Source organism: Microcaecilia unicolor, chromosome 2 (assembly GCF_901765095.1).
Source record: "Microcaecilia unicolor chromosome 2, aMicUni1.1, whole genome shotgun sequence".
NCBI classification, from domain to species: Eukaryota; Metazoa; Chordata; class Amphibia; order Gymnophiona; family Siphonopidae; genus Microcaecilia; species Microcaecilia unicolor.
In genome coordinates, this window is record NC_044032.1 from 157,134,199 (window position 1) to 157,141,670 (window position 7,472).

Here is a 7,472-nt window from a genome sequence, read left to right on the forward strand (position 1 = left end):
AAGCGGAGCGGAGAAAACAGGAAGACCGATACCCAGAGGGGAGGGAGAGTTGAAGCCAACGGGAAGATGAGAAGGCAGCAGGTGGGTGGCTCGAACGCGTTCTTTTCCTCGGCGTTTAAGGCCGGAAGGAGAACTTGCCAGCTCCGAAGCCTAAAGACAAAGAGCAATCAGGAGGAAGGCGGTGGGCTGACCGCCTCGCCCTTTCCTGAGCACTTAGCCTTTGACGGCGGACCGGCTAACCGAACGTCAGGCCGAGATTGCAGGTGCCTCGGCTTGCCGGTTGGGACGCTTTGGTAAAACCTGGAGGACGTAGGCAAACGTATGGCACCTAGAATCCAGGAAGGGTGTAGGAAAGTGAAAAGGAAAACCCAGTGTGTCAGCTTGGGGCCTGGGTTGTGAGAGGAAGGAAGGAAACTTCTCCTTAACGAACTCCAGCCTCAGGGAGGAGGCCCGACGCCCCCTTACCCGTGTGCCCTGCGGACGGCAGAGAGTCAGTGAGGCAGGACAGTCAGCAGCCAGGGAGCAGAGTGGCGCAGCGGGAGCGTGCTGGGCCCATAACCCAGAGGTCGATGGATCGAAACCATCCTCTGCTACAGTGAGCCTGTTGCTTTTAACCACTTATCCCATTTTATCAAGCACACAGGGTTTCCCTCTATAAATCCCAGAAACTATAGGCCAATGAGCTGCTTCCATCGCCACGCTCCCCACAGCCCAGCACAGCAGCCCTGCGGCTTTTAATCACTTGTCCCATTTTATCAAGCACACAGGGTTTTTTCCCTCTGTAAAGGCCAGAAACTGTAGGCCAGTGAGCTGCTTCCATCACCACACTCCCCAGAATGTAGCACAGCAGCCCTGTGGCTCGTTGGTCTAGGGGCATGATTCTCGCTTTGGGTGTGAGAGGTCCTGGGTTCAACTCCCAGACGAGCCCCTTCTTTTGCAGGGCGGCTTACAGCTGGAGGAGGGCTGTAGCTGGGTACTAGTCAAGCCTTTTGCTCTTTTGTCAGAAAAGACAGACAAGAGTGCGACAAAAGGGAACAGCGCGGCACTGCAAAAAACTCATACAAAAACCTAGCGAATGAAGGCAGATAAAGACCCCGAGGCCTATCCAGTCTGCCCATCCACGCCTTGCACTCCCTGAGGGATCCTACGTACTGGTCCCAAACACAGGTTTAGTCTCCACCACCTCCTGCGGGAGTCAGTTCCATAGATTCACCACTCTTTCCGTCAAAACGTTTTTCCTCGGCTCACTTCTGAGTCTGTCCCCTTTCACCTTCTTCCTATGCCCCCTCATTCCAGAGCTTCCCTTCAACTCAAAGAGACGCGCCTCCTGTGCGCTTATGCCACGTAGGTAATTAAACATCTCTATCGTATCTCCCCTCTGCCGCTTTTCTTCCAAAGTATACATGTTCGGATTTTTAAGTCTGCCCCCGTACGCTTTAAGACAAAGACCACTCACCATTTTAGTCATCTTCACGAGCTGGCTTCTACAAGAGGAGGAAGACCCCTTTCTTCCTCAGCGCAAAAGCGAGAAGACTACACTAGCCGTGCTGACACTCGTGGAAGGAGGAGGACCGGTGAGATCATCGGGGAAGGCGGCGGGGGCAATCGGGCGGGAAGGAAAGCACTCAGACACGGGAAGATATGCGCCCGTCCGGAAAGCCAGGCTGAAAACGGAAAGAAGGAAACACTCTAAGCGGAGCGGAGAAAACAGGAAGACCGATACCCAGAGGGGAGGGAGAGTTGAAGCCAACGGGAAGATGAGAAGACAGCAGGTGGTTGGCTCGAACGCGTTCTTTTCCTCGGCGTTTAAGGCCGGAAGGAGAACTTGCCAGCTCCGAAGCCTAAAGACAAAGAGCAATCAGGAGGAAGGCGGTGGGCTGACCGCCTCGCCCTTTCCTGAGCACTTAGCCTTTGACGGCGGACCGGCTAACCGAACGTCAGGCCGAGATTGCAGGTGCCTCGGCTTGCCGGTTGGGACGCTTTGGTAAAACCTGGAGGACGTAGGCAAACGTATGGCACCTAGAATCCAGGAAGGGTGTAGGAAAGTGAAAAGGAAAACCCAGTGTGTCAGCTTGGGGCCTGGGTTGTGAGAGGAAGGAAGGAAACTTCTCCTTAACGAACTCCAGCCTCAGGGAGGAGGCCCTACGCCCCCTTACCCGTGTGCCCTGCGGACGGCAGAGAGTCAGTGAGGCAGGACAGTCAGCAGCCAGGGAGCAGAGTGGCGCAGCGGGAGCGTGCTGGGCCCATAACCCAGAGGTCGATGGATCGAAACCATCCTCTGCTACAGTGAGCCTGTTGCTTTTAACCACTTATCCCATTTTATCAAGCACACAGGGTTTCCCTCTATAAATCCCAGAAACTATAGGCCAATGAGCTGCTTCCATCGCCACGCTCCCCACAGCCCAGCACAGCAGCCCTGCGGCTTTTAATCACTTGTCCCATTTTATCAAGCACACAGGGTTTTTTCCCTCTGTAAAGGCCAGAAACTGTAGGCCAGTGAGCTGCTTCCATCACCACACTCCCCAGAATGCAGCACAGCAGCCCTGTGGCTCGTTGGTCTAGGGGCATGATTCTCGCTTTGGGTGTGAGAGGTCCTGGGTTCAACTCCCAGACGAGCCCCTTCCTTTGCAGGGCGGCTTTCAGCTGGAGGAGGGCTGTAGCTGGGTACTAGTCAAGCCTTTTGCTCTTTTGTCAGAAAAGACAGACAAGAGTGCGACAAAAGGGAACAGCGCGGCACTGCAAAAAACTCATACAAAAACCTAGCGAATGAAGGCAGATAAAGACCCCGAGGCCTATCCAGTCTGCCCATCCACGCCTTGCACTCCCTGAGGGATCCTACGTACTGGTCCCAAACACAGGTTTAGTCTCCACCACCTCCTGCGGGAGTCAGTTCCATAGATTCACCACTCTTTCCGTCAAAACGTTTTTCCTCGGCTCACTTCTGAGTCTGTCCCCTTTCACCTTCTTCCTATGCCCCCTCATTCCAGAGCTTCCCTTCAACTCAAAGAGACGCGCCTCCTGTGCGCTTATGCCACGTAGGTAATTAAACATCTCTATCGTATCTCCCCTCTGCCGCTTTTCTTCCAAAGTATACATGTTCGGATTTTTAAGTCTGCCCCCGTACGCTTTAAGACAAAGACCACTCACCATTTTAGTCATCTTCACGAGCTGGCTTCTACAAGAGGAGGAAGACCCCTTTCTTCCTCAGCGCAAAAGCGAGAAGACTACACTAGCCGTGCTGACACTCGTGGAAGGAGGAGGACCGGTGAGATCATCGGGGAAGGCGGCGGGGGCAATCGGGCGGGAAGGAAAGCACTCAGACACGGGAAGATATGCGCCCGTCCGGAAAGCCAGGCTGAAAACGGAAAGAAGGAAACACTCTAAGCGGAGCGGAGAAAACAGGAAGACCGATACCCAGAGGGGAGGGAGAGTTGAAGCCAACGGGAAGATGAGAAGACAGCAGGTGGGTGGCTCGAACGCGTTCTTTTCCTCGGCGTTTAAGGCCGGAAGGAGAACTTGCCAGCTCCGAAGCCTAAAGACAAAGAGCAATCAGGAGGAAGGCGGTGGGCTGACCGCCTCGCCCTTTCCTGAGCACTTAGCCTTTGACGGCGGACCGGCTAACCGAACGTCAGGCCGAGATTGCAGGTGCCTCGGCTTGCCGGTTGGGACGCTTTGGTAAAACCTGGAGGACGTAGGCAAACGTATGGCACCTAGAATCCAGGAAGGGTGTAGGAAAGTGAAAAGGAAAACCCAGTGTGTCAGCTTGGGGCCTGGGTTGTGAGAGGAAGGAAGGAAACTTCTCCTTAACGAACTCCAGCCTCAGGGAGGAGGCCCTACGCCCCCTTACCCGTGTGCCCTGCGGACGGCAGAGAGTCAGTGAGGCAGGACAGTCAGCAGCCAGGGAGCAGAGTGGCGCAGCGGGAGCGTGCTGGGCCCATAACCCAGAGGTCGATGGATCGAAACCATCCTCTGCTACAGTGAGCCTGTTGCTTTTAACCACTTATCCCATTTTATCAAGCACACAGGGTTTCCCTCTATAAATCCCAGAAACTATAGGCCAATGAGCTGCTTCCATCGCCACGCTCCCCACAGCCCAGCACAGCAGCCCTGCGGCTTTTAATCACTTGTCCCATTTTATCAAGCACACAGGGTTTTTTCCCTCTGTAAAGGCCAGAAACTGTAGGCCAGTGAGCTGCTTCCATCACCACACTCCCCAGAATGCAGCACAGCAGCCCTGTGGCTCGTTGGTCTAGGGGCATGATTCTCGCTTTGGGTGTGAGAGGTCCTGGGTTCAACTCCCAGACGAGCCCCTTCCTTTGCAGGGCGGCTTTCAGCTGGAGGAGGGCTGTAGCTGGGTACTAGTCAAGCCTTTTGCTCTTTTGTCAGAAAAGACAGACAAGAGTGCGACAAAAGGGAACAGCGCGGCACTGCAAAAAACTCATACAAAAACCTAGCGAATGAAGGCAGATAAAGACCCCGAGGCCTATCCAGTCTGCCCATCCACGCCTTGCACTCCCTGAGGGATCCTACGTACTGGTCCCAAACACAGGTTTAGTCTCCACCACCTCCTGCGGGAGTCAGTTCCATAGATTCACCACTCTTTCCGTCAAAACGTTTTTCCTCGGCTCACTTCTGAGTCTGTCCCCTTTCACCTTCTTCCTATGCCCCCTCATTCCAGAGCTTCCCTTCAACTCAAAGAGACGCGCCTCCTGTGCGCTTATGCCACGTAGGTAATTAAACATCTCTATCGTATCTCCCCTCTGCCGCTTTTCTTCCAAAGTATACATGTTCGGATTTTTAAGTCTGCCCCCGTACGCTTTAAGACAAAGACCACTCACCATTTTAGTCATCTTCACGAGCTGGCTTCTACAAGAGGAGGAAGACCCCTTTCTTCCTCAGCGCAAAAGCGAGAAGACTACACTAGCCGTGCTGACACTCGTGGAAGGAGGAGGACCGGTGAGATCATCGGGGAAGGCGGCGGGGGCAATCGGGCGGGAAGGAAAGCACTCAGACACGGGAAGATATGCGCCCGTCCGGAAAGCCAGGCTGAAAACGGAAAGAAGGAAACACTCTAAGCGGAGCGGAGAAAACAGGAAGACCGATACCCAGAGGGGAGGGAGAGTTGAAGCCAACGGGAAGATGAGAAGACAGCAGGTGGTTGGCTCGAACGCGTTCTTTTCCTCGGCGTTTAAGGCCGGAAGGAGAACTTGCCAGCTCCGAAGCCTAAAGACAAAGAGCAATCAGGAGGAAGGCGGTGGGCTGACCGCCTCGCCCTTTCCTGAGCACTTAGCCTTTGACGGCGGACCGGCTAACCGAACGTCAGGCCGAGATTGCAGGTGCCTCGGCTTGCCGGTTGGGACGCTTTGGTAAAACCTGGAGGACGTAGGCAAACGTATGGCACCTAGAATCCAGGAAGGGTGTAGGAAAGTGAAAAGGAAAACCCAGTGTGTCAGCTTGGGGCCTGGGTTGTGAGAGGAAGGAAGGAAACTTCTCCTTAACGAACTCCAGCCTCAGGGAGGAGGCCCTACGCCCCCTTACCCGTGTGCCCTGCGGACGGCAGAGAGTCAGTGAGGCAGGACAGTCAGCAGCCAGGGAGCAGAGTGGCGCAGCGGGAGCGTGCTGGGCCCATAACCCAGAGGTCGATGGATCGAAACCATCCTCTGCTACAGTGAGCCTGTTGCTTTTAACCACTTATCCCATTTTATCAAGCACACAGGGTTTCCCTCTATAAATCCCAGAAACTATAGGCCAATGAGCTGCTTCCATCGCCACGCTCCCCACAGCCCAGCACAGCAGCCCTGCGGCTTTTAATCACTTGTCCCATTTTATCAAGCACACAGGGTTTTTTCCCTCTGTAAAGGCCAGAAACTGTAGGCCAGTGAGCTGCTTCCATCACCACACTCCCCAGAATGCAGCACAGCAGCCCTGTGGCTCGTTGGTCTAGGGGCATGATTCTCGCTTTGGGTGTGAGAGGTCCTGGGTTCAACTCCCAGACGAGCCCCTTCCTTTGCAGGGCGGCTTTCAGCTGGAGGAGGGCTGTAGCTGGGTACTAGTCAAGCCTTTTGCTCTTTTGTCAGAAAAGACAGACAAGAGTGCGACAAAACGGAACAGCGCGGCACTGCAAAAAACTCATACAAAAACCTAGCGAATGAAGGCAGATAAAGACCCCGAGGCCTATCCAGTCTGCCCATCCACGCCTTGCACTCCCTGAGGGATCCTACGTACTGGTCCCAAACACAGGTTTAGTCTCCACCACCTCCTGCGGGAGTCAGTTCCATAGATTCACCACTCTTTCCGTCAAAACGTTTTTCCTCGGCTCACTTCTGAGTCTGTCCCCTTTCACCTTCTTCCTATGCCCCCTCATTCCAGAGCTTCCCTTCAACTCAAAGAGACGCGCCTCCTGTGCGCTTATGCCACGTAGGTAATTAAACATCTCTATCGTATCTCCCCTCTGCCGCTTTTCTTCCAAAGTATACATGTTCGGATTTTTAAGTCTGCCCCCGTACGCTTTAAGACAAAGACCACTCACCATTTTAGTCATCTTCACGAGCTGGCTTCTACAAGAGGAGGAAGACCCCTTTCTTCCTCAGCGCAAAAGCGAGAAGACTACACTAGCCGTGCTGACACTCGTGGAAGGAGGAGGACCGGTGAGATCATCGGGGAAGGCGGCGGGGGCAATCGGGCGGGAAGGAAAGCACTCAGACACGGGAAGATATGCGCCCGTCCGGAAAGCCAGGCTGAAAACGGAAAGAAGGAAACACTCTAAGCGGAGCGGAGAAAACAGGAAGACCGATACCCAGAGGGGAGGGAGAGTTGAAGCCAACGGGAAGATGAGAAGACAGCAGGTGGTTGGCTCGAACGCGTTCTTTTCCTCGGCGTTTAAGGCCGGAAGGAGAACTTGCCAGCTCCGAAGCCTAAAGACAAAGAGCAATCAGGAGGAAGGCGGTGGGCTGACCGCCTCGCCCTTTCCTGAGCACTTAGCCTTTGACGGCGGACCGGCTAACCGAACGTCAGGCCGAGATTGCAGGTGCCTCGGCTTGCCGGTTGGGACGCTTTGGTAAAACCTGGAGGACGTAGGCAAACGTATGGCACCTAGAATCCAGGAAGGGTGTAGGAAAGTGAAAAGGAAAACCCAGTGTGTCAGCTTGGGGCCTGGGTTGTGAGAGGAAGGAAGGAAACTTCTCCTTAACGAACTCCAGCCTCAGGGAGGAGGCCCTACGCCCCCTTACCCGTGTGCCCTGCGGACGGCAGAGAGTCAGTGAGGCAGGACAGTCAGCAGCCAGGGAGCAGAGTGGCGCAGCGGGAGCGTGCTGGGCCCATAACCCAGAGGTCGATGGATCGAAACCATCCTCTGCTACAGTGAGCCTGTTGCTTTTAACCACTTATCCCATTTTATCAAGCACACAGGGTTTCCCTCTATAATCCCAGAAACTATAGGCCAATGAGCTGCTTCCATCGCCACGCTCCCCACA

At 54.6% G+C, this 7,472-nt stretch overlaps 9 non-coding genes across 9 annotated transcripts; all 9 read left to right on the forward strand.

Annotated features, from left to right (window-relative positions):
• Window positions 1-521: 521 nt before the first annotated feature.
• TRNAM-CAU lies at window positions 522-593 on the forward strand. Its single transcript has one exon. It is a non-coding gene; the product is annotated as a tRNA-Met (tRNA).
• A 263-nt stretch (window positions 594-856) lies between these two features.
• On the forward strand, window positions 857-928 carry TRNAP-UGG. Its single transcript has one exon. It is a non-coding gene; the product is annotated as a tRNA-Pro (tRNA).
• A 1,284-nt stretch (window positions 929-2,212) lies between these two features.
• Window positions 2,213-2,284, forward strand: TRNAM-CAU. Its single transcript has one exon. It is a non-coding gene; the product is annotated as a tRNA-Met (tRNA).
• Window positions 2,285-2,547: 263 nt separating this feature from the next.
• On the forward strand, window positions 2,548-2,619 carry TRNAP-UGG. The gene has a single exon. It is a non-coding gene; the product is annotated as a tRNA-Pro (tRNA).
• A 1,284-nt stretch (window positions 2,620-3,903) lies between these two features.
• TRNAM-CAU lies at window positions 3,904-3,975 on the forward strand. Its single transcript has one exon. It is a non-coding gene; the product is annotated as a tRNA-Met (tRNA).
• Window positions 3,976-4,238: 263 nt separating this feature from the next.
• TRNAP-UGG lies at window positions 4,239-4,310 on the forward strand. Its single transcript has one exon. It is a non-coding gene; the product is annotated as a tRNA-Pro (tRNA).
• A 1,284-nt stretch (window positions 4,311-5,594) lies between these two features.
• TRNAM-CAU lies at window positions 5,595-5,666 on the forward strand. The gene has a single exon. It is a non-coding gene; the product is annotated as a tRNA-Met (tRNA).
• A 263-nt stretch (window positions 5,667-5,929) lies between these two features.
• On the forward strand, window positions 5,930-6,001 carry TRNAP-UGG. Its single transcript has one exon. It is a non-coding gene; the product is annotated as a tRNA-Pro (tRNA).
• A 1,284-nt stretch (window positions 6,002-7,285) lies between these two features.
• On the forward strand, window positions 7,286-7,357 carry TRNAM-CAU. The gene has a single exon. It is a non-coding gene; the product is annotated as a tRNA-Met (tRNA).
• The last annotated feature ends 115 nt before the right edge of the window (window positions 7,358-7,472 follow it).